General features: G+C 45.5%; 1 long non-coding RNA gene across 2 annotated transcripts in view; it reads left to right on the top strand.

Moving 5' to 3' along the window:
* The window catches only part of LOC137561633 (uncharacterized), an 81,151-nt gene extending 55,038 nt beyond the window's left edge, over positions 1 to 26,113 (top strand). For both annotated transcript variants that reach the window (XR_011030077.1, XR_011030076.1), the window contains exons 3-4: positions 13,949 to 14,179; positions 25,997 to 26,113. This is a non-coding gene — a long non-coding RNA (uncharacterized lncRNA). The remainder of the gene's footprint in view (positions 1 to 13,948; positions 14,180 to 25,996) is intronic.
* Positions 26,114 to 26,869: the final 756 nt, after the last annotated feature.

Here is a 26,869-nt window from a genome sequence, read left to right on the forward strand (position 1 = left end):
GTAGTGTGTGTGTGTACCCACCTTAACACATAAGCTAAGTAATGAAAAAAACATTTAAACTGATAAAAACCAGCTGTAACACTGAACGTGGCTTTTATCTAGGAAAACATACTGGTTTGTAAAACAGTTTGCAGCTGATAACCTTCAAAGGGCAAAAACATTTATAAATTACAAATGTTACTTTTCCGCAGCATACAATCCAAGGAGACTTCATGAAATTCTTATTTAAGGACCTATTTTAATTTTTTTGCCTTAGATCTCTGGGACGCCCCCAAAGCATCCCAATTTTAGGTCAGAGTTTAATGTGTAATTCAGCGCAGGATGTGCTCTGTTCACGTCGTTAATTTTTGCCTCCCCCCTCCTCATGCCAGACTCCAGTTCCTGGACATTCAATTACGTGAATTAGCATGAGGCCCATTAGCCCTCAATTAATCAGAAGGTTAATTGTCTGGCACCAATCAGCGGAGAAGCTTCCACATTATTTCAGCTCCTCTCACCACCCAGACCAAAAAGTCAGCAGCATCTAGAATAATTGCCCTTGCCCTTCATCCCAGATCTGCATAAGTGGCGTGAACCCTTGTGGCGGCCGGTGATGGGTGTTTCTGTAATCTGCAGCAATGTCAGCTCCCAGTCTGCTGCCACCACTTCCTGGTATGGCAAATCTGTGACAGGAGTTGTCCTCGCAACTTTTTGACAGTTTTGCCATAAAGTCCTGCTGCATGCTTGTTCTGGATAATGACTACCCATGTATTTCTGTGACGAGTCTCAAGTAACCAGGCCATGGTACATCTGAAGAAAAAAGTATTATAATTCTAGTGCAGTGATGACAAACCTTTTAGAGATTGAGGTCCATATGCAATTAACTTTTTCGACCCAGACCATTTTTCAATTTCTCTTTTAAACTAACTTTCCAGCACTTTGCAATTGAAAAAGTACATGAAAAAGTACTATCAAAATTATTTCAAGTATTTTCTTGCTTTCTGGTGGTTTTAAAGTGCCAACTCCGAAATGCAACCTGAATACTGATGTAAAGGTAGCTAGAAGCAGCCCCCAGCAGAGTTACCGCCCCCGATTATAAGGAAGCCCCAGGTAGCCCTCCAGTAAGGGCAGCCAGATGGAACCGCAGTATTAGGTAGGCAGATGTGCCTCCCAAGGGTAGGTTAGTCAGAAGTTGCCCTCCAGTATAGCGAGCAAGTGGCCTTCCCCCCATATAGGTAGCCCAAGAGTATAAGTAGCCTCCCCACTGGCTGGAGAGATGGCACGTGCCCAGTGGCGTAGCTAAAGAGCTGTGGGCCCCGATGAAAGTTTTACAATGGGGCCCCCCCAAGTACTCTATACATAACAATTGATACAGCGCACCAAAACCTGCCAATGGCAACTACAGTGTCAGAGGTGCAAAAAGGGGATGGGAAACAGTTTGTTAATGATTACCACTATTTAAAGTATCTATAGAAGTGATTATTATGAGCACAGGACTAATAGAGAGCTAATACTGTAGTTGAGGGAGGGCCCTTCGGGGCCCCGATGCGGCCGCTACCTCTGCAACCCCTATTGCTACGCCCCTGCACGTGCCCACAGAGAGGGCTTTGAGTGCTCCCTCTGGCACATGTGCCATAGGTTTGCCACCTTTGTTCAAGTGGATGCCTTTTTTGTATTCCAACGGTGGAACTCTGGGGCGGAGCAATAGGGGTTGCAGAGGTTGCGACCAAATCAGGGCCCTTGGGCCAGAGGGGCCCCAAAAGGCCCTCCCTCAACTGCAGTATTAGCTCTCTATTGGTCCTATGCTCATAATAATCACTTCTATAGATACTTTGAATAGTCATCATTAACAAACTGTTCCCCATCCCCTTCTTGCACCTCTGACACTGTAGTTGCCATTGGCAGGTTTTGGTGCGCTGAATCAATTGTTATGTAAAGAGTGCTTGGGTGGCCCCATTGTAAAACTTGCATCGGGGCCCACAGCTCCTTAAGGATACCCGAACTGACATGTGACATGAGATAGACATTTGTATGTACAGTGCCTAGCACACACATAACTATGCTGTGTTCCTTTTTTTTTCTTTCTCTGCCTGAAAGACTTAAATATCAGGTATGTAAGTGGCTGAATCAGTCCTGACTCAGACAGGAAGTGACTACAGTGTGACCCTCACTGATAAGATTTTCCCCTTTTTATCTTTCTTGTTCTCAGAAGCCATTTTCTGCTAGGCACTAGCTAGGAAAGTGTGTTATTGTTGGAATTTCTTATCAGTGAGGGTCACACTATAGTCACTTCCTGTCTGAGTCAGGACTGAGTCAGCCACTTACATACCTGATATTTAACTCTTTCAGGTAGAGAAATAAAAAAAAAAGGAACACAGCATAGTTATTTGTGTGCTAGGCACTGTACATACAGATGTTTATCTTATCATGTCACATGTCAGTTCGGGTATCCTTTAGCTACGCCACTAGTGGAACTACCAGGGGTTCAGAATCTGGATTGCAACCCTCTCCGGCTGATGGTGGAAGGGAAGAAGATGATCATGATTCTGGACCTGATGCTGGAGAAGGATGCACCACCATTCTTCTCTCTGCTGTTCAGGTGACATCTTCCAGCAGAGATCAGGAGCCATGCTGATTGGCTCCTGATCATGTAGTTACTATGATCACATGGTTGATCATAAGGATTACATCCTCACTACCATCGCTGTGTCCACTATACTTGCCACTTCTGTTGCTGGAGACTAAAGCCTTCTACTGACGGGAACAACAAATCATTTAAAACGATTGATGAACAGTTCCTCTTTCAGACATTGTTCGAAATTCAGGAAACAAATAACAGGTTAAATGGACAATCCATGATGATGCTCAGACATTTCAGAAGACCATCAAGATGGATCACAAAGGCAGATAATCGTTCATAGTCAGCCATGTGTACAGAGCTATGAACAATTATTAAATTATGTATCCATGAAGTGTTCGATGCTTGTCACACATCGTTTAGCAATCACATTAGAAATAATCATCTGGCATTGCGGGTGCAGTCATCTAACATAGGTCAAGTCAAATCGGTGCAATTTACATATTATAGATCGGAATGATCGTTCATTGTTAGTTTATCACGATTCTACATTTTTTTTTGTTCTTCCATCACTAAAAACCAACGCGTTTCATGAGGTACTTCCTTGCTTCATCAGAGTTAAATGCAATGCCACTGCATTTAACTCTGATGAAGCGAGGGAGAACCCTGTGTAGTGCATTGGCTTTTACTGCATGCAACCTGGAATAAAAACAATTTAATACTTTTACACAAGTCTAAGTAATCCCATGTAAGGTTTATCGATAAACAGCATCCAGCTTTTCACCAGGAGGCCATTCATCCTGCAGACAGACACAGCGGTCACCAGCGGACGATCCAGACCTGACAAAAATGAGACAGTTTCAGGCCACCAATCAATACACGTTCAATTACTGATTCCTGACCTTATCAGCCAACACTTCAGGTGAGCGGCTCTTTAGTGGGAGCGTTCCTCTAATGAAGAATAATAGATACAGGGTACACCTATTTATTTTCCTTATTTGTAAATTTGATGTTCTAAAAGGGGCGGTCCAGTTTTGAAAACAACATAAAAGTTTCACACTTTTTATAAATAGGCCTCTTAAAGGTACTCAGAGCTGACAAATTAAAAAGATTTTATACATACCTGGGGCTTCCTCCAGCCCCATCCGCTCCGATCGATCCCACGCCGCTGTCCTCCGCTGCCTGCAGCTTCGGAAACCGGGTCCCGTCACTGACGTCATTCGCGGCCAGCTACACAGAAGAAGTGCGCCATCTACGTATCTCTCCAGCGGCTGCTAGAGAGATACGCAAACAGCGCACTTCTCTTGCGTTAGACAGGATCCAACTGACGGAAGTGTGGCGAACCGGTTCCTGAAGCTGCGGGCAGCGGAGGACGGCAGCGTGGGAGCGATCGGAGCGGATGGGGCTGGAGGAAGCCCCAGGTATGTATAAAATCTTTTTAATTTATCAGCTCTGGTACACTTTAAAGAGGAACTTTAACCCAGGATTGAATTGATTCCAATGAGTAGCTGATACCCCCTTTCCCAGGAGAAATCTTTACCTTTTCTCAGATAGATCATCAGGTACGCCTGTATGGCTGATATTGTGGTGAAACCCCTCCCACAGTGTGATGTCATGACCATGGTCCTGACACTTTGCTGTCTGTGAAGTTGCATTAATCGTTTTTTTTCCAACTGCCAAGCAAGAAGTATCTCCCTCTGTGCATAGAACTCTCAGTAAACAAACATTCCGTACAGATCACCGGGTAGGAATAAAGATGTTGCCACCTGTGATAAATGTCAGAATGCAAATCGGGGTAAAGAAATATTTTACAGTGGGCAAACACTGACTAATTTACTAATGAATATTGTAGAAAAAGAAAAAAAATCAAGTTTAATCATTATTTCACTAGAGTTCCTCTTTAAGTTACAAAAAACTCTCATGCAGTGTTGATCTAAGACTATGGCAATATTTTTATGACAAAAGTACAATTTCCCTTTAAAGTGCACCCAAGGCGATATGTGACATGATGAGATAAATATGTGTATATACAGTGCCAAACAATAATAACCAGGCTATTTTCATTGTTTTATTTTGATGCCTGAAAGAGTTCATTTCCATGCATGCAAGTGACAGTTTCTGTCTTGTCAGTAGCTTGTAAGGAATATAGTAAACATCACAGATAAGTGAATTACAGCCATAAAAGTTTTTTCAGTCAGAATACAACTTCTGAGGACAGGAGAGAGATAGGACAAGGTCAATAGCTCATGTATTTTCACTCTGGGACACTTAATAGACTGCTACTGAGTAGACACAGTAAAACATTCAACCTACTTTGTGAATGTTTAAATATAAAAGAAAACCCTGGGATACCTAAAAAAAAAAGAAGTCATTTTGAGGAGGATAAATATAATTACTTGTCTCATCAGTTTATTTTCAACTCGGGTTCACTTTAATTATAATTACGCTTACATTTTAATGTGCAGGGCAGAGTTCAGCAGCTGTGACATAATCACACCATCCTGACTACATAATTAATCCTAGGGCAGACTTGACAAGAGCGGCCTACGCCCATAGTACGGAACGCAGACTGTGTCCTGGTTATGTAACCCCTTTCCATAATAAATGAGATCTCATTGATGCTTTCTGTCAGGTTTCTCAGCTGCTCTGCTTTCTCGTCCAATGAAATCTGAGAACAGATCATTTACATCACCTTCATGGCAACGTGTGAGATTGTGTGTACCCGCACACACGTGTTCCCGCCTCCCACCACACGGACAGTGATTAGTCAGGAAGAGGTGTGATGATGTGACAAAACTACACTGTGCTTATATTGGAACAGTACATTGGTATGTGTCGGATACCAGGACAATGGACCTAAGCAATAATTAAATCCTTTTTTCAATTATTATTCTATAGAAGTTTATATACAGAGATGAGCTTCTTGTAGCTAATCCTATTAAATAAACAGCATCTCCAATCACAGAAATAGGACAGCACTCTTTCCACGTGGCCATGATGACATTCAATAGCCCATTGTAGTTATGAGATATTTAAAAAAAATTAAAACAGATCAGTGTATACATCTGCAGAGGGGTGTGAGGTGAATAATGTGCGTGTACGTTGTGTCTCTAATAAGTTACAGGTGCGCTATGCAGAAACTACACACATGACATTTAGAGATGGCCCGAACTGTTCGACCACGATCCGATTCACGCGAACTTCGTTGGTTCGCGTTAGCGGTGACCCGCGAACATATATGCGAGTTTGATCCCCCCCCCCCCTATACTACATCATTAGGCTCAACAATGACCCTCTACATCACAGTCAGCAGACACATGGTAGCCAATCAGGCTACACTCCCTCCTGGAGCCCCCCCCCCCCCCCCCCTTATAAAAGGCAGGCAGCATCAGCCATTTCCCTCACTCATTTAGCTGCAGTAATTAAAGAAGGGAGAGGAACCTGCTGTAGACATAGGGAGAGCTTAGTTAGGCTCTTGTTAGTTTGCTCCTTGCTGATACTTATTGCTAAAAAGCACCCCTCAACAGCTCTTTTGAGATCTAATGTTGTTCTTGTGATCTATTTTTTTTTTTTTATGTCCCACTGACACTTGCATATACAGCCCTGTCAGTCAGTCGCAGCTGGCCCTTGGCCTCTTGCTAATTCGCATTCAGTGCCTACCTTTTCACTGCACGTGTGTGACAGGCAGCTGCACATTTGTAATACCAATCACTGCATACCTGTTCATGTTTACTGCACCTGCGTGACAGAAGCACGCAGTGTTATATACCAGTCACTGCACCTGTTCACGGTACCTGTGTGTGTGACAGCTGCACATTTGTAATACCAATCACTGCATACCTGTTCAGTGCACCTACGTGACCGCACGCAGTGTTATATTATATACCAGTCACTGCATACCTGTTCACGGTGCCTGTGTGTGTGACAGCTGCACATTTGTAATATTAGTTGCATACCTGTTCAGGGTACCTGTGTGTGTGACAGCTGCACATTTGTAATATCAGTCACCGCATCTTTGCAAAACAGCTCCAGCTCAGTCAGATTAGTGTTTGTGAACAGCAGTTTTCAGATCTTGCCACAGATTCTCGATTGGATGTAGAGCTGGACTTTGGGCCATTCTAACACATGGATATGTTTTGTTTTAAACCATTCCATTGTTGCCCTGGCTTTATGTTTAGGGTCGTCGTCCTGCTGGAAGGTGAACCTCCGCCCCTGTCTCAAGTCTTTTGCAGACTCCAAGAAGTTTTCTTCCAAGATTGCCCTGTATTTGGCTCACTTCATCTTCCCATCAACTCTGCCCAGCTTCCCTGTCCCTGCTGAAAAGAAGCACCCCCAGAGCATGATGCTCTGTCAGATTAGATGGACAGCGTTTGTGAACAGCAGTTTTCAGATCTTGCCACAGATTCTCGATTAGATTTAGATCTGGACTTTGACTGGGCCATTCTAACGGATCCATCTGAAAATGGCGCCTGCGAATAATGGCGCACGGTGTTGCCGCTAATCCGTTTGCCGCTTATCGCTATTTAACGTTAAAGCCTTATTGTTTTTTAGCATTAAAGCCTCATTGTTATTTAGTGTTAACACACAGAACCCTCTCTGTACCGATCCCTAACCCCTAAACTCCCCCCCCCCCTGGTGGTGCCTAACCCTAAGACCCCACTGGTGGTGTCTAACCCTAAGACCCCCCCGGGTGGTGCCTAACCCTAACCACCCCCCTGGTGGTGCCTAACCCTAAGACCCCCCTGATGGTGCCTAACCCTAAGACCCCCCCAGTGGTGCCTAACCTTGACAGTGTTACATTAAATCCATTCACCGTTTTGCAGTTAAATAACGTCTGCAGTTTGGCTTATGTAGGGCGCTATTGATAAATAACGTTACTGTGCGCAATAACGTCTGCTGTTTCGCAAATGAACGGCACTATTGATAAATAACGTTAGTGTGTGCCTTTTTTCTTCTTTTTTTTTTTAGGGTCGTTGTGCTGCTGGAAGGTGAACCTCCGCCCCAGTCTCAAGTCTTTTGCAGACTCCAAGAGGTTTTCTTCCAAGATTGCCCTGTATTTGGCTCCATCCATCTTCCCATCAACTCTGACCAGCTTCCCTGTCCCTGCTGAAGAGAAGCAAGCCCTGAGCATGATGCGGCCACCACCATATTTGACAGTGGGGATGGTGTGTTCAGAGTGATGTGCAGTGTTAGATTTCCGCCACACACAGCGTTTTGCATTTTGGCCAAAAAGTTCCATTTTGGTCTCATTTGACCAGAACACCTTCTTCCACATGTTTACTGTGTCCCCCACATGGCTTGTGGCAAACTGCAAACGGGACTTCTTATGCTTTTTTGTTAACAATGGCTTTCACTCTGCCATAAAGGCCAACTTTGTGCAGTGCATGGCTAATAGTTGTCCTATGGACAGAGTCTCCCACCTGAGCTGTAGATCTCTGCAGCTCGTCCAGAGTCACCATGGGCCTCTTGACTGCATTTCTGGTCAGCGCTCTCCTTGTTTGGCCTGTGAGTTTAGGTGGACGGCCTTGTCTTGGTAGGTTTACAGTTATGCCATACTCCTTCTATTTCTGAATGATCGCTTGAACAGTGCTCCATGGGATGTTCAAGGCTTTGGAAATCTTTTTGTAGCCTAAGCCTGCTTTAAATTTCTCAATAACTTTATCCTTGACCTGTCTGGTGTGTTCTTTGGACTTCATGGTGTTATTGCTCCCAATATTTTCTTAGACAACCTCTGAGGCCGTCACAGAACAGCTGTATTTGTACTGACATTAGATTACACACAGGTGCACTCTATTTAGTCATTAGCACTCATCAGGTAATGTCTATGGGCAACTCACTGCATTCAGACCAAAGGGGGCTGAATAATTACGCACACCCCACTTTGCAGTTATTTATTTGTAAAAAAAAATGTTTGGAATCATGTATGATTTTCGGTCCACTTTTCACGTGTACACCACTTTGTATTGGTCTTTCACATGGAATTCCAATAAAATTGATTCATGTTTGTGGCAGTAATATGACAAAATGTGGAAAACTTCAAGGGGCCGAATAGTGTGGATACAGCCTTAGGAAGGCAAAGTTTTACTTGGCTTAACTTTTCACTTGGTGGCCTTTTTGGTTCCTTTTGGTCCACTGTGAAAACCGTAGTGGTTCTATTTTCCTAATATTTGGGTTTTTATGTAACACTTCACAAGTCCCACATTAGAACCGTATCAATCAATACCTTGTACTAAAGAAAGCCAAAAATATCCTGAGACAACTGTCCGCAAGCTAGACTATACGGCTCTGGGAGATTAATAGGCTATAGGTGGGCAATAAACCAGCAGTTCTGGATGTATGCCTGACATTTCAGGGACATAAAAGAGTGCTTTGCATATTCACTCACTCTCGCTGGCCCATGGCTGCTGGACTGGGTACTTTCTAACAATGCAGGAAAGAAGAGGATTAGCAAATGACAGAATGAATGACAAGCAGAAGGAGCTTCAGTGACAGGCTTGAGAAGCTCCTTCTTCATGATCAGCGATAGCACATTCCTTCTGGCCACCCTCAGGGATGGGAGACACAGTACTGCATCGCCATGCCCGAGCTAACAGCTTCCTGTGGGCCACCAGTTGATCAACTTTCAATCAACCACACTGTAGTTGATCCCTCAGTAAATTCAAGCGCTTAATTGTTCAATGGAAAATAGAGTAATGTATGGGTACCTTTAGAACTGGGCATGCGTGAGTTCACAATCGTGCATGCCAAGTAAAAGGAAGCTCTCCCATCTTTTTTTTATTCCAGTGAGGTGTCTTTATAGTGTACTTTAGTGACTGGATAGTGGACTGGTAAAGGGCTCGGCCTCTGACACAGGAGACCAGGGTTCAAATCTTTACTCTTCCTGTTCAGTAAGCCAGCACCTCTTGCCTTGGGAAAGACTCCCTAACACTGCTACTGCCTAATGAGTGCGCCATAGGGGCTGCAGCTCTGGTGCTTTGAGTCCTCCAGGAGAAAATGTTCTGAATCTTGTCATTAGGGCTGGGTGTTGGACAAATGGGATGTAATAAGACTGGGTGGGTATAAGATGACTGGGAGTCAGGCTGATGGGATATAACAGGCAGATAAGCTATAAATGTTCTGGGTGTCATGCAAAGTACTGGGCGCTAGGGAAGTCTAAGAGGGCAGTAGGATTCTGGCAAAAGCGAAGCTACAGAGATGGTAGGAGAAAAGTTAGGTGTTCAGCACATGGGAGCGTAACCATCACCCACATGGTTACAAGACATAAGCCAATGCCAGGTCCAAAGTTGATAGTCCAGACTTTTCTGGGCCTTGAAGTGTACTTTGTATGGGGAATGTGAGTGCAGCCATAGGCGGGAGAGAGGATGATGATGTTGATTATTTGGGAGAGAGAATTCCATTGGGAATAGGGTGTGCCAGCTATACGGATTAAAGGCCTCAATTCACTAAGATCATGCAGGAGATAATAAGGCAAGAGAAAACTTACCTCCACATAGTGAGAGAGTTATCTTATCTCTTCATTCCTTACGTTACCTCTTCTGTAGTTAATTTACCTCCTCTGTAGTTAATTTACCTCCTCTGTAGTTATTTTCACGCGCAGTTAATGAAAAGCCTGTCATTAACTCTGGAGTTATTTTAAGGATTAAAGAGTTAACTTAAAGACAGAAGAGTTAACTTTAGGTTTGCCTGAGGTAAAATGTTTCCTGAATACTACATGCCTTATCACCATGGTAACAACTCTAGAAGAGTTATTAAAGACAGGAGATAAGCTTAGTGAATTGAGGCCACTTCACTTATGAATGTGGGTGGGGTCTAAAGGTCCGCACTTTATGACATCATCACTTCAGTATCTGTAATCCTTCACAGGGCAAGACAAGAACTGGAAATACTTCCGAAGTGTATTTGTGTAAATTATGTCTTTGGCATTGGATTAGGACTACACTAGAAGAAGGAAAACAGGTCCTCTTGCTATTAATAAAGCAGCCCTCACGTCTTTCTCATGAACCGAGGAGAAGAACAGCTATTGGAGTCAGCCCTCAAAGGCTTTGCTTTTAGGAAAACATAAGCTCACACACAGCTCCAAATTCTCAACTAAAAAAAAAGCCCTCATTTGGCTGCCGGGCGAGAAAACTTCCCAGCATGCTTGGCATCTTTCATTCACTGACATTCGTGTGACAATCCTGAGGAGTCGCTGATCTGCGTTCCCAGCTAAATGCACAGCTGATGCTGATTATGCTTCATTTCCCAGACAGCTCATTGACTGACTGTCATTACAGAGATTGCAGTTCCTAAAGAGGCACAGTCTTCACTTAAAGTGCTCCTCTCATGACGCTGCGCCGAGCGTGTCAGTGTGCCAGAAAGCGACCAATTAGGAGACCTGAACTTTTATAGTGAAATTCCACTTTTGGTGAAAACAAAATATGTGTTAGTGGTGCACAAATATTCATTAATATATAAATTAGATCAATTATTACCGGTATGGCCTTTCCATTTCATTTTGCAGTTGGCCTTCTGACTGTAAGCACAAATTGCACTGCTTCCTAGGGTGCCCATACATTACTCGACTTTAAAGGGAACCAGAGATGAACGATTCACACAAAATAAACATATCAGTTGATAGCTTGTAAAGAATAAATGCTCTACCCGATAATTTCGCCACTCTGGTGTGCCTTTTTGAGTGCTTTTTATCCATTATTGCTCCAGGAAATATCCAATATGGCCGCCGGCTCATATTCCTTCTGCTTCCAGGTTATGAGGTGTTCTGGATGTGCTGTCTAGCCTCTGTGAGACTATAGACAAGCAGGGCTGCCAGTGGCGTAGCTAAGGAACAGTGGGCCCCAATGCAAGTTTTACAATGGGGCCCCCCCAAGCACTCTATACGTAACAATTGATATGGCACACCAAGATCTGCCAAGGGCAACAACAGTGTCAGAGGTGCAAGAAAAGGATGGGAAACAGTTTGTTAAGGATTACCACTATTCAAGGTATCTATAGAAGTGATTATTATGAGCACAGGACCAATAGAGAGCTAATGCTGTAGTTGAGGGAGGGCCCTTCAGGGCCCCTCTGGCTCAAGGGCCCCGATGCGGTCGCTACCTCTGCAACCCCTATTGCTACGCCCCTGAGGGCTGCTGTAGGCTTTCATCTGTGTGCTTTCAACTTCATATTCTGGTATGCTTTGTGGCTGCCTGTAGGAAGTGTCTCTCATAGTAATGAAACTGCATACAGTAGATAATAATGACAGGCTGCACAGACAGAGCACACAGATCACACAGCCACACTTGTCTGTTAGACAGAGATTTTTCCTGCAGCAGCAGCCCCTCTCATGTTATCACAGCTCTCAGTATGTAAAGCATGAAATTTGAGCCAGGAGGGGGCAGACTTGGGCTTGAAAAGACTCCACAGAAGAGTGACTCAGCTATAATGATTCCAGGTCAAACCTCGACTGAATAGTCGGTGGATTCTTATCACAGTTGATAACAGATAGATTAGACTGAGAAGAATAAAACTAAAAGCAGGGTAGGTGTTTACTGTCATGTTCCCACTGATAAATGTAATAAAATACATGAGGGTGCTTCGTCTCTGGTTCTCTTTAAGTGCCGACCAACCTTTTAATCTGATAATTGTATCGAATTGGCTGCCGCAACATGGCCGCCCAACTTATCTTTCAATCGATTTCCAGTAGACTGAAAAGATAGATCGGCCATGCTGGAAAATCTCTGTCGCAAGTCCTCGATCATGTGCAAGGCCTGATCAAGTTGATTCTAAATAATAACAAGCGGGAGGAGGGGAATTTATTTCATTGATTTCTAATATCTAGTGCAACCAGTTATAGATCTATACGAAGATCACAAGTGAAAAAGATCCCAGACACCAAACGAGACAAGGATTAGACATGACAGGTGAGCCTTCAACGTTCACCATGGGCGGGGTGGGGGGACAGTGGGGGGCAGCAGCACTAGGATGATTTTCAGTGCTGAGATCTATTGAAAATCGGTGTGCAGGCGGGCACTACATTTCTCTCTATGGACACCTTTAAAGGGAACCTAAACTGAGAGTGATATGGATGTTTCCTTTTAAACAATACCAGTTGCCTGACTCTCTTGCTGATCTCTATGGCTGCAGTAGTATCTGGATCTCACACCTGAAACAAGCATGCAGCTAATACAGTCTGACTTCAGTCAGAGCACCTGATCTGCATGCTTGTTGAGGGGCTGTGGCTAAAAGAATTAGAAACACAGGATCAGCTGGAGAGTCAGGCAACTGGTAGTATTTAATAGGGAAAATCCATATCCTTCTCGGTTTAGGTTCCCTTTAACCCTTTAGGACCCTTTTACACTGTGGCAGTGCGGTGCAGCACATTGCCGCACTGCTACCGCAGCCTAATGAAAGTCTATGGGGAGGTTCATACTTCCCACGCTACAGTACGCTGCGCTGGAAGTGGCCGGTTTAGCGCTAGCGGACACCTAACGTGGGTCTCCTGCGGCGATCTGCGTTGGCTCTGAAATCATGTTAATCTATGGTGACGCAGGGTTGTTTAAACACATTGGCGTTGCAATGTCGTGGCGTGGAAGTGTATTTTTACACTACGCTTCCGTGCACTTCTGCATACACAAAACAAAAAATGACCGCAAGCGCGCGTCACTTCCTGTTTGGACGGATGACAGACAGCGAACACCTGTGTATTAATGTGGTGTTCCCTGAAGGCCTGCTTTTGGCATTGCGATGGGTGTGCCAAACCGCAATGCTAACGCCAATTTGTAGTGTGAAACCAGCCTCAATCTGTACTCTGTTTGCAATACAGACAGCTCAGATATTCTCCTCTTCCCACTTAATTAACTGCTCAGACCAGGACAGTAGTTAGTTATTTTCCACACCTGCGCTATCTGAATGACAGCAGCTTTTCAGTCTCGCAGTCTCGATTAGGGCTCTGTTACGAGGAATGTTTGTTTTTTGGGGGCTTTTGTTGAAAAAGCGTTGTATAACTGCAGAGGCATAACTATAAATTAGAGGTGGGACGACTGAATCCACAAATTTGGTGATTTTTGGATAAGCATTAGTGGCGGCGGTTTGGAGTACTGTTGCCCCTTAACTTTAAGGTGATTACCATGAATGTTAGTTGTAGCTCTTGTTTACCTCGTCTTGCTTTAATCACCCTCAATGTAGTTGTTAAGAGTTCTCTTTCCCTGTTCTGATGCTTCAGAAAAACAACGGAGCTTTGTTGGTTTTGTATTGTGTTGCTATGCGACCATGCGATTGTACTCAGTTAGCTGCCCATGCTGCTACCTAATTTCCATTTGTACTATTTATCGAATTGTAACTGTTATTTTTATTGAAGTACCACTGTATTTGCCTTTTAACTCTATGTTTTTATCCTTATTGTCTCTATTTCAGGTCTCCCCATAGCGTGCCTCGTTGCTAGGCTACGCTGTGCAACGCTGTTTTCCTCACTGATACCGGCAGGCAATCCGATAGCGGAGGATGTGACATTTGCGGTTCACGTGACTTCAGTCACGTGACGCTTGGGGAAAACCCATTGCACGCTCCCAGCAGGCGGACTGACCGGCTCGGGGCAGAGCTACGTTCTGGCGCGCGCTCCGCAGTGCGGGACAACCACAGCGGTGGGTAAGACCTCTTTACTGTTTATATATATATATATATATATATATATATATATATATATATATATATATATCGTGTTTTGTATTTCACAACTTTGTATCTGCTGCCTCTGAAGAAGCAAGTTATCCTGTGAAAGTGGAGTACTGGAGAAAAAAACACAAAGACAACGGGGGCCCAAATGGTGCAGTATGTTCACGAAAGGATGAGAAAATAGGGTAAAGGGGGGTTCGACAAAGGAATACTCACAAAGGGTTGCACAAGGGGCAACCGACCACTTTAACCACTTAAGGACCGGGCTGTCTGCAGAGTATCTGTGCTGCGTGGGCTTTCCAGTCCGCAGCACAGATCGTCATTACAGCAGGGCGATCAGACTTCCCCCCCTTTTTTCCCCACTAGGGGATGACCTGCTGGGGGGGTCTGATCGCCGCCGCTCCGTGTGGCCGAGCGGGGGGCTCCTCAAAGCCCCCCTCCGCAGCGATATTGTGTGCTCCCTCCCCTTACCCCCTCTCTTCCCCTATGAGCTGCGCAGGACGGATATCCGTCCTGCGCTGGATAGGCTTCAGCCTATCAAAAGACGGCGATCCCCGGCCAATCAGAGGCCGGGGATCGCCGATCTCCATCATGACGCTGCTGCGCAGCAGCGCCGTATTGATGTAAACAGCGGGGATTTCTTCCCCCGTGTTTACATTATGCGTGCGAGCCGCGATCGGCGGCTCGCACGCTGTTCACGGAGACAGTCTCCGTGAACTGGCATGGAAAGGTTCCATGCAAAACCACAAACGACCAGCCGCCGCCTATCGCCATTAGCTGGTCGCTAAGTGGTTAAGCAGGTGGAGTATCTTGACCCGACTCCACTTAGGTACACCAGCAATCCTGCGGTCGCACTCTTGGAAAAATCCCATACACTCTAGACCTATGAAGTGGTGGGGTTCCACCTTGGGTTAGGTGTGTGGAACTCCCCTCACTAAAAGCGGGGGGAGTACAGTACAACAGGAGGTGAAGAGGCGCCCAGTCGGTGTATAAAACACTTTAAAAACAATAAAATTTGAAAGAAAGAAGAGGCTTACCTCATAGATGACAAATCACTTTAGAAAAGGAATTTAATAGTAATACACAAGCACAGACAACGCGTTTCATGCGACCCAGCCCACTTCCTCAGGCCAACTAAAGTGCTGCTCTATCTGTCAAGCTTGACAGATAGAGCAGCACTTTATTTGGCCTGAGGAAGTGGGCTGGGTCCCACGAAACGCGTTGCCTGTGCTTGTGTATTACTATTAAATTCCTTTTTCTAAAGGGATTTGTCATCTATGAGGTAAGCCTCTTCTTTCTTTCAAATTTTATTGTTTTTAAAGTGTTTTATACACCGACTGGGCGCCTCTTCACCTCCTGTTGCACTTACACAAATGCTAGATATGTCAGTCATACATATCATGCACAAATCACAGATTTTATTGTATGCAAATCATTACACTCTTTCATGCATTAACTAGTTATCCGCGTAACCATTGGACTAACCCAGTTACAGGCAAGTGTAATTAGTGTTAATGTATTTATAACTAGCATGGTAATATTGTGTTACTTTTCACTTATGCAGTAATTTCAGTGTTATGTTTTTATGTGCGTAAACACAAAAATAATAACTTGCCTCGCATTAACCCTTTCCCTGCCAGCTGATTTACCCTAAACACAAACATCTACTGCCAAGCAGTTTTTAGACATTTTGCTCTCATTAGGTTTATATTTTTATATTATACATTTGTTTTTTCCGCAATGAATTGGGCTAGAACACTGAAACAAAATATTGTACTTTTTCTGGAGATATAACACCTTTGAGTGAAGTATGTTTAAAAAAAGTGAAATAAAAATAAAATATTTTTCTGTTGTTTTTTTTAAAAGGAAACATGTATTGTTCCCCTCAAAACAGAGTTTCACTTACCCGGTACTTCTCCTAGCCCCTGCAGGCATCCTGTCCCGTGCCGGTACATTAAAAATACTCCGGTCTCCCGTCGCGGCTCGCTTGAAATACCGATGACTTGTAAGTCGACGGTCACTACCTCTCCAACCCTCTGTTACTGGAATTTTTGCTGACCCGAATGTACTTACAAGATTATCACCATTGCTGTACATGAGTCGCCATTTACAAAAGATAATTGTGGGGGCAAAGGGAGAACAGAGAGAGGACCGATAGCACAGCGATGGAAACAGGAGTAGGTAAGTAATGCTGGGATGTTTTTGTTTTTTCTACACAGGTTAAGGCCTCTTTTCCATCTGTGCACTTCTGTCAGCTTTTCTGCAACATGTATCAATCTGTAACATTGATGTGCTGATAAAAAGCAGACAGAAGCGCACTATGGCCCCGTTCACATCACAAACGCGGATGGCTATGCGTGCGGAACGCGTGCGGACCGCAACACGTACGAACGCACGCCATCCGCGTTTGTGTGCGTTGCGTGGCTGATCCCATCACTGAAAAGCGAATGGGACAGCCATGCGTTTTTACAAAAAATGCATGCAGCATGCGTTCCTGGACCGCACAGGTCCGGAACGCATGCAGTGTGAACATCAGACATTGCACTCTATGCAATGTCTGATGTCGTGCGTGTCGGCCACCTGCACGCGTTTCCAAAACGCGGCTGGAAACGCGTGCAGTGTGAACGGGGCCTAAGTGGAAATGAGTCCTAATTAGTATGGTTCAGGACTACTTTTATAAGTGCATATTTCTTATTTAAAAAAGAAAAAAAAAACACCTGTCTGATGATTTGGTCGCTAGCAACAACAGCGTTGTGTTCTGTTTATTCTGTATAGTTATACTGGAATGCCGCATAGCCGTTACCAATAGACAGTGGCTTCCCTTCAGTAGGCTTTCTTTCCCCTGTGCAGGCTTTGTTATAGCTGTTCATGCGTCGCCCTACTGCGCCAGGAAGTGCCTTGCCTGGAACAGCGAGAGCGCCATGGTGAGAGGCAGCTGAGCGTGCGAGGGGAGAGCCTGGGGAGAGACAGATTATTGTGTGATCAGGTCAAGCAAGCCGCGCGTTCCCTGGCAGACAGGCGGGGAGATTAAACCAGAACTTTCAGACAAGAAGAAGAAAAAAGCATGAAAAGCCAGTTTACAATCCTCCGAAATAGAAGAGTTATAAAGGACACACGAAGTTGCAGCATAAGTATACCAGATCCAGCCTAAACTGTCCTTGTGATTATCAGTACAATTATGTCTGATTACTGAAGAGATCTGAGGGCCCCCTTGGCTGCCTGTTATTTACACACACTTCTACATTCCCACACTCAGGGCTGTTTCTGGTCATTTTGGTGCCCCAGGCAAGGCATCTTTTGTCTCCCTACCCCAATCTGGTGAATAGGAAGATCATAACCTGCATCAATTTGTTTTGTGGGCACCAGTAAGAAATTGATAGTTTACATAAAAATCTTTTTTTTTCTAAAAAATAAATTTGTAAAGGGTATGCATATCAATACCAAGCCATATACATCTCACTGGCCTAAATTAATTGAACCCACATAACAAACCCTTCCAATAATGCATGTGTATCCACTTTTAAACATTATACTGTTTATGAACAGCCTGGGTCTTTACAGGTCAGAATATCGGAATCAGTTTATTCGCCAAGCACGACTGGGTCATGCCCGGAATTGGGTTTGGCACCTTACACGTGCTCATATTAAACACAGGAAGTACAAAATGACAGAAAAACATGCAGAGATAAAAGTGCAAATCCATAGTGCAATGTGAATACAAAAACAGGGGAGCACAATGGGCAATAGAATTCAGTAAAGTGTTCAGTGTCCAGATTAAACATAGAGTTATGTTCGCTAGTTCAGTCAAGTGAGTTCAGGAGGTTGACAGCGGAGGGGAAAAAGGAGTTACTGTGCCTCGAAGTTTTTGCATAGATGGCTCGGAACCTGCGGCCTGACGGTAGCCGGATGAAAAAACGGTGACCATGGTGTGAGGGGTCACCGGCAATCCTTAGTGCTCTGGAGCGTAGTCTGGAGAGATGGAGGCAGTCGAGTGAGGGGAGTGGTCTCCCAATGATCTTTTCCGCCGATCTAATGATCCTCTGAAGTTTATATCTATCCCTGTTGGACGATCCAGCGTACCATACAAGGATCGAAGAGCAGAGGACGGACTCTATGGTGGCAGTGTAGAAGTTCATCAACAGTTCCTGGGCCATGCCGAACTTCTTCAGTTGTCGGAGGAAGAACAGCCTCTGCTGGGCTTTCCTCTGAGTTAAGGTGGGGTTTTCCTTCCTGGTCAGGTCATTTGAGATGGTGGTACCCAGGAGGCGAACGCAGGCCACACGCTCAGCTTCGATGCCATCAATGTAGATTGGTGGGGGGGCGGGATCATGCCTCCTAAAATCTACTATCACCTCAACATTTTTGGCTGTGTTAAGGACCAGTCTGTTATCCCTGCACCACTGTCATATTCTATCGACCTCCCGGCGTTAGTCCTGTTCGTCGCTGTTGGTCACCAGGCCAACGATGGTGGTGTCGTCCGCAAATTTGATGACCTTGACAGAGTTTGCCCTGGATCTACAGTTGTTTGTGTAGAGGGAGAACAGGATCGGTGATAAGACACAGCCTTGTGGGGCCTCCGTGTTTGTTACCCTTGGTTGAGAGATGACATCCCCCAGCTTCACGACTTGAGACCTGTTGGTCAGGAAGTCAGTGATCCACAGGCGAAGGGTGGGATGGACATTTAGTTCTTCCAGATTGCTCTGCATTATGCGGGAGCAGATGGTGTTAAAAGCCGAGCTGAAGTCTAGTACAAGGATCCTGGCGTACGTGTTCGATTTGTCCAAGTGGTTGTTTACAAGCTCTAAACAGATGTTGATAGCGTCATCAGTGGATCTGTTTGCTCTGTATGCAAACTGGAATGGGTCTAGTAGGGGGGTGGTGCCAAGCTTAATGTGGGACAGAACTAATCTTTCAAAGGTTTTCATGATGTTGGAGGTGAGGGCCACCGGTCTGAAATTGTTGAATTCGGAGTTTCCCTGCTTTTTGGGGACCGGAATGATAGTGGACTGTTTGAAGCACACGGGGACCTTGCCTTCCTGAAGGGATTTGGTGAAGATGGGAGCCAGCTGCTGTGAGCATGTTTTCAGGCAGGCTGGTGACACCCCATCAGGCCCCGAGGCTTTCCTCGCATTCAGTTTTGACAGGTGGAAGAGGACGTCAGCTTCACACACAGCTGGAGGTGGTGGGGTCAGGTCTGGGACATCATCGTCTTTTGCTGTGGAGTGGGTGGTAGCTGTCTCAGGCTCCGCTGCTGCCTCTTGGTTTTCAAACCGGCTGTAGAAGCTGCTTAGATCCTCTGCTAGCTTGGCACTTGGCGTTACCTGCTTGAGGGAGGGCTTGTAGTTCGTGACAACTTGGAGCCCTTTCCAGACAGCTCGTGGGTCATTTGAAAGGAGGTTGCGTCTCAACCTTTCCGCGTACTCCTTTTTGGCGGCTCTTAGTTCTCGCTTCAGGTTGTTCCTTGCTGTCTTATAGTTCACCTGATTTCCGGCCTTGTGCGCTGCTTCCTTGCTTCTCCTCAGTTGCCGTAGTTCAGGGCTGCCCAATAGGTCGATCGCGATCTACCGGTAGATCGCGACCGCCTTCTTGGTAGATCGCGGCCTCTCGGCCGCGTCTCGTAAAAGTTTTTTGCGGCCAGCAGCTCATCGTGTTTAGCTGCTGGCCAATAAGGATGCAGGCGAGGAGAGAGGCGGCGCGGCCGCTACGTCATGGCTGGGGGCGGCGACGGGCAGCCTGCAAGGTGCATGCTTGTAACGTGCCCGGCGCCACCCCCAGCCATGACGTAGCGGCCGCGCTGCCTCTCTCTTCGCCGCCGCTTCTCTCCTGCATCCCATTGGCCTGCCAGAGTCTCTCATCGCCGCCTCTTCTCCTCTGCCTGCCTGCTAACCTACGCTGCAGGTACATATACCTGGAGGGCCCATATACCTGGCTAACCTACACTGGGGGCCCATATACCTGGCTAACTACACTGAGGGCCCATATACCTGGCTAACCTACACTGGGGGCCCATATACCTGGCTAACCTACACTGGGGGCCCATATACCTGGCTAACTACACTGAGGGCCCATATACCTGGCTAACTACACTGAGGCCCCATATACCGGGCTAACTACACTGAGGGCCCATATACCTGGCTAACCTAAACTGAGGGCCCATATACCTGGCTAACCTACACTGAGGGCCCATATTCTGGCTAACCTACACTGAGGGCCCATATACCTGGCTAACCTACACTGGGGGCCCATATACCTGGCTAACCTACACTGGGGGCCCATATACCTGGCTAACTTACACTGGGGGCCCATATACCCGGCTAACCTACACTGGGGGCCCATATACCTGGCTAACCTACACTGAGGCCCCATATACCTGGCTAACCTACACTGAGGCCCCATATACCTGGCTAACCTACACTGAGGCCCCATATACCTGGCTAACTACACTGAGGGCCCATATACCTGGCTAACCTAAACTGAGGGCCCATATACCTGGCTAACCTACACTGAGGGCCCATATACCTGGCTAACCTACACTGAGGGCCCATATACCTGGCTAACCTACACTGAGGGCCCATATACCTGGCTAACTACACTGAGGGCCCATATACCTGGCTAACCTACACTGAGGGCCCATATACCTGGCTAACCTACACTGGGGGCCCATATACCTGGCTAACCTACACTGGGGGCCCATATACCTTGCTAACCTACACTGGGGGCCCATATACCTGGCTAACCTACACTGGGGGCCCATATACCTGGCTAACCTACACTGAGGGCCCATATACCTGGCTAATCTACACTGAGGGCCCATATACCTGGCTAACTACACTGAGGGCCCATATACCTGGCTAACCTATACTGAGGGCACGTAACCTATGCTGCAGGCACATGTACCTGGCTAACCTACGCGGGGAGGGCGTGCTTAGCATTTGAGACGTTGGTAGATCTCCTGGCCTTGACGAATTTTAAAGTAGCTCGCGAGCCGAAAAAGTGTGGGCACCCCTGCCGTAGTTTGTTGGAGAACCACGGTTTATTATTAGGGTAGACTCTGAAGGACTTGGTAGGTATGCAGGCATCCTCGCAAAAGCTGATATATGAGGAATATTGTACAGAGTTGAAGCAATCGACACAGCAGTGCTCATTTAGGGGTTAAAATTACCATCGATCTTTCTTAATGGAACTAGCAGTTGGCTATAAGAATTCCATAAGTACAGTGTGCTAAGAATAGGTCTGTGGTGCCCCTTGTACATTGGTCACTCCAGGCATTAGCCTGGTTGCCTATTCCTAAAAAGACTAACTAACTAACTGGACTCCCCAACTGTCTGAAATGGGATGTTTTGCAGTGCAAAATATTCAGGCAAAGAACATATCACCACATGCCAATAATGCCCCCTCGCTAAATAAACCTCTTCGTTATAGTTCCCCATTAGTGCCTTTCCTTATGATAATGCCCCCACTGGTGTCACATGTATTAGTTCTCTCTCATTAGTGATGTCTTCATAAAGTCACCATCTTCAGTATAGTGCCTATAATTTGTGCTTCTTATATTACAATACCCCCTCCTAGCCGATTATGATTATTTTGGCTTTTATGTTACAGTGCTGGGAGAGAGAGACTGAACTGACTTCTGGTAGGGATCAGCATGTGTTACAGATGAGCAGAGTGAGCTTCATGCCATACCCCACCACTGCTTGGGGAGGCAGCATGGCTCCTCACGTTCCTGGATGAGGACTTGTTCCAAATGTAACAGACAGCCAGTGGTGTTCCTCTGAGTGATTGGCCCTCTGACTGACTGCAGAAAGCCAAACACTGACACAATTGCAGAGCTGTCAGTACACAGATATGTGTGGACATGTCTGCGGAGCTGTACAGATCCTCCACAGAGCCTGTCACTCTGCACTGCCTGTCCTAGAAGCAGAGAAACAGTGACACTCTTCTATGGCATTACTGTGGCAATGTCCTTTCATACTCAGTTGCTGTCAGTTGTAATTGAATGGACAACTGGTGTGCAGTCCAGGTGAAGGTAATATCCATGTTTCCCTATGGATCAGTTCACATATGCATTTTAACTGAAAGTTTTCTCATAGTGCGCTACTATGGAAAACTTATCAGTTGAAAACGCATCAATTTTTATATGCTTTTAATGATCGAATCTGCTGTGAAATCGGTAATGCAATACATTTATTACATCTATTGATTTCCTTCCAAAATCGATTGATTCGGTCGATCGGATCAGATGGAAATTTTGCTCAATCGCCGACAGTTCAGGAGCGCTTCACTAGCGCCATTTGATTCAGTGATGACCGATGTAGAATAGCGACAGTGTTCTCACCTGTCTGCTGACGTGTGTCCTCCTGGGTTCGGTGCTTTCACTTCTTCCGGTGGGTCTCCTCCTCCGTGTGTGCTCTTCTCTTCCAGTCATGTGACAAGCCGAAGCCGAGGGCACTCTAGTGTTTGAACTTCAGCTTGTCACATGACCGGAACAGAAGAGGGACACAATGAGAAGAAGACCTGCTGGACCCAGGAGGACATGTGTCAGCGGACAGGTGAGAACACTGCTGCAGCACAGATGGGGGAAGTTGGGGGGGTAGCAATGCAGGCAGTGGCAGACTTCACAGACTTTGAATCGATTTCATGTTGGAATCGATTTAAAATCTATGTTCACTGTGTGGGCAGCCAATAGATCACTCTCTGATCAGATCCGATCAGAGAGATCTATCTAATGTTCGATCAGGTGGCCATCTATAAGTGTATTACCACCTTAAGGCCAATTTGGGGATGCTATTTATCAGTAAGTAAGTTTTTGGGAGTGTCTTGAGGGAACCTACACAAACATGGGGATAACATTCTTAGGGCCACTTAAGACGGACGGCTGCTGGCGTTTGTGCACGGGGTTTACTGCCATGATCCACCACGTCCTGCATTAAGATGAACGGGAATGTTCATCTCATTGCATTTACTGTTGATTGCGCAAGCACCGCAGTGCCTCGGATTATCCAAGATGCTGCATGTAGCTTTAGCTGCGTTTACAGTTTAGTACCCCCCTCGGGCCTCAAAACGCAATGACAAACTGATGGAAAACGATGCCCAGTGCTTTTCTGTTCAGTAGCAGAAAAACATTTGACATCCTCAGCAAACCACCAGCAGTTGCCTTTGTGATCCTCCTCTAATTCATAGTCCCCACTGAGAATCAAACACATTGTAGAGCCTTTCATACATACATACGGAAATATACATTTTTTTAATAAAATAAAGATGGTTGTCCCCTGTTCCTCTCAGTTCAAGCTTCCTGTAAAGGAGTTCAATGGCTGACTTGTTTTGACACTGGAGTGCTGCTTTAACTTTTCGTGTCTTCGGTTTGTACGGACTGTTTTGCCCCGTAGCGGATGCAGGTCTGAAAATGATAAATAATGGAGAGCAAGGCAGGAGGAGGGGAGGAGAGCGTGTCAGGGGTACACAATTGCTAATTTAGGACATATTTGCTGACATGGCCTCGGGCAGCCTTGTAACGCTGCACAGCACACGGCGGGGAAGACTCCTCAAACATCTGCGAGCTGAAAAGCTCACACACAAGAGCCTCCGCTACAAAATATCCGTGGCTGAAAGGTTTGGGGTCCAGGAAAACAACTAGGATTACCCAACAAAAGACCACGTTCACTAACTAGTGCTGGCCAATCGGAAATCAGAAGAGAGTCAAATAGTATCCTGCAGGAAGGGCAGATGTGTCAGTATACAGCGGATTTAGGCAATGTCATCTGATTGGCAGGCATTCTGGCAGGTTCATTTTGGGAAAACAGAAGTTGATTATCTAAGAACCATTTACTATTTTTTTTAAACTACAATAAGGTTATAAAAGCTTGTGACCCTTAGCTGGGTCATATAATCAGATCAGATGAAAATCGGTACTGCCAAGAGCATGTCCGTTCAATGATGTGAGCAATTTCGGACCAATAAAGGTCGCATGTATCGATCGAACATGCTGCAAGATGTAGGGCCGACATGCTTGCTTGGGTGCGTGGCGGTAACTGCGTAAGATATCGGGACACGTGACAAATGCAACTGAACCCCTGGTGTTGCCCCCCTTAGTGGGAAATGTAAAACAAAAAGAGTGTAAAATGTGCCCCCCATGCATATTACTTTACCTGTCAGTGTTTACCGCTGGCTCCGCGCACACACGTGCCCACCTTACGCCAGCAACTATGTGAAGCGCGTATTTGTGCATGGAAGAGAAAGCAGGGAGCCAGTGGCGGACACCGACAGGTAAAGTATAATGCACAGGGCACGGAGGGCATATTTTACACTTAGGGGTGCAGCACTTGTGCAGCTGAAGCGGTGTCACAAGGCCGATTCCCAAGAGGTTTCATGCTGAAATCTATCGGAATCTGCCTTCGATGTATGGACAGCTGACAGATATCTCTTCAATTACAGAGATCTGTCTCTTGGTCAATCTGCCCATATATTGTCTGATGTATGGGCACCTTTACTCACCCCCTGAGCCTTGTGTGTGCCGGCTTCCAATGCGTGGTCCCACCCCCTTTCAGAAAAAAAAGTGTTTCCGTGGCACTCTCTATCTCATATAGAGTGGCATGGCACTCGTCTCAAAGGGGGCGAGTCTAACGCCAGAAGCCGGCGTGGAGAGTGAGTAAGAGGAAACAGACCTGGGAAGTAATTTTAACTTTATATGGAAAGAGGATGGGAGGAATGTTTATTTTACAATGCACACGTGCATGTAAACTCTTCAGCCCGTGACATGAAGTGGTTAAATTCTTAATTCAAGTCTTTTTTGTGCTTATTGTGCATAATATATCATAATCTGAATTGAGCATTGTACATAAAGCTTTTTTTGCATAATTCATTTGTTATTACCTGGTGGTTGCAGAGCTGTCTACCTGTGAGGCAAAAAACCTGTTCACAAGCACTTCCTTCTACTGGGTATGCGCAAGCCTTACTCAGTGGTGTCTAGTGCAGACGCTCATTCATGGCCACGCTTCTGGCCAGAAGATGAAGAGGGACCCAGCGCCAGATTTGTGGGGTGTAGAAGGATCTTGGAAACTTCTGGACTATCCAGTGGCTTCCTACTAATGAGGCAACTGTAAGGCCTGAGACCCACTAGAGCGCTTTTAGCCACACATTGGAATTGTTGCCGAATCCAAAGGTGCTAGGCTAATAAAAGTCAGTGGGGGTGATCCTACGGGAGCGAATGTAATTTTGGTGAAGTCGCAATCCCGGTGCCTGCAACGTTTTCTGAGTCATTTCTTAGGGCAAAGCACGGTCCAAAATCGCTCTCCATGAAATCGCTCCAGAAATTGCTCTGCATTTTTAAGGGTGTTTTGCAATCCCAACTGGGTTCCAGGCCTTATAGTTTTTTCCCACTTCAGAATTGCTTCACAGGGGATTTACAAGACAAGACAAATAACATTTATATCGCGCTTTTCTCCTGGCGGACTCAAAGCGCCAGAGCTGCAGCCACTAGGACGCACTCTATAGGCAGTAGCAGTGTTAGGGAGACTTGCCTAAGGTCTCCTACTGAATAGGTGCTGGCTTACTGAACAGGCAGAGCCGAGATTCGAACCCTGGTCTCCTGCGTCAGAGGCAGAGCCCTTAACCATCACACCATCCAGCCACCATTTACAGTTTTGTTGAGGAAAATTCAGTGTTTACAGTTGACACACTTCTGTATTCCATCTATTCTTCACATAAGCACTCCCTGACAATACAAGGGTACTGGCTAGCCTCCCTAATGGTATGTGTGACATCACCCTCCGATTCCTGTTCCCTTTGTCACAGATTACTATTCAGCCCTCAGACAGAGGAAATTCTGAAGGCATTCAGGACTGCAGGCAAAATAACCTTTTGGATTGGTTGGTGAGTCCTCGCACAATACAATCTGCAATCTCGTGTAGAGATAAGGTAAGATGCCACCAATTTGCATTAGGGTGCAAATACGCAATTCTAACCCTAGCTAGTCCTGTGGGAAAAGTGGTTAGTTCGACAACCTCTCTAAATATAACAATGTATATTAATAAAACAGTTATATCTCCGAAAGGCAGAATTCTTTGCTGAGGATAATCAGAACAAGCACTTAGACATACAATTTTTAGAAATTACAAAATGTATGTAACATTGAACAGATTGATATAGTAAAATAATAGGATTTAAAAAAGTGAAAATGATAACTGGACACAGTCTGAATAGTCTGTAAAATTGTCAGTTCCTTTGGGAATTGTAAGTCCAAAAAGAAGATAGAAAGTTCCATGGGTAATAGTCCAAAGATAAAAGCCCAGGTCCACTTGGGCTAGCAAACCCATGATGGATTAGCATTTAATGATCCTGATGGTCTGCGTGTCCAGCAATTTAACTTTCTCTCTGCTGAGGGTGGAGATTGTAATGAAAGATGGGCAGACTCTGCCATATGATCCAGTCCCACCCCTCTGGTTAGCGGGGAAAGCAATATGAAATATCTGGAATTATCATATCTCTGCGTCAATTTATAAGATCATGATAACTGTGGATTACTCATGTTCTCTGGTGTTCATAGATATCAAACATGGGTTAATTATTATGTTTCATTTCAGAGAAAACCCTTTCTTTGTGAGAGAACGTGGGAAATGGACAATTCTTGCTTGGACACCTTCAGGTTGTGTCCAGCGACCATCTAGC

The sequence above is a fragment of the Hyperolius riggenbachi genome, chromosome 3 (genome assembly GCF_040937935.1).
Source record: "Hyperolius riggenbachi isolate aHypRig1 chromosome 3, aHypRig1.pri, whole genome shotgun sequence".
In the NCBI taxonomy this organism is placed as follows: Eukaryota; Metazoa; Chordata; class Amphibia; order Anura; family Hyperoliidae; genus Hyperolius; species Hyperolius riggenbachi.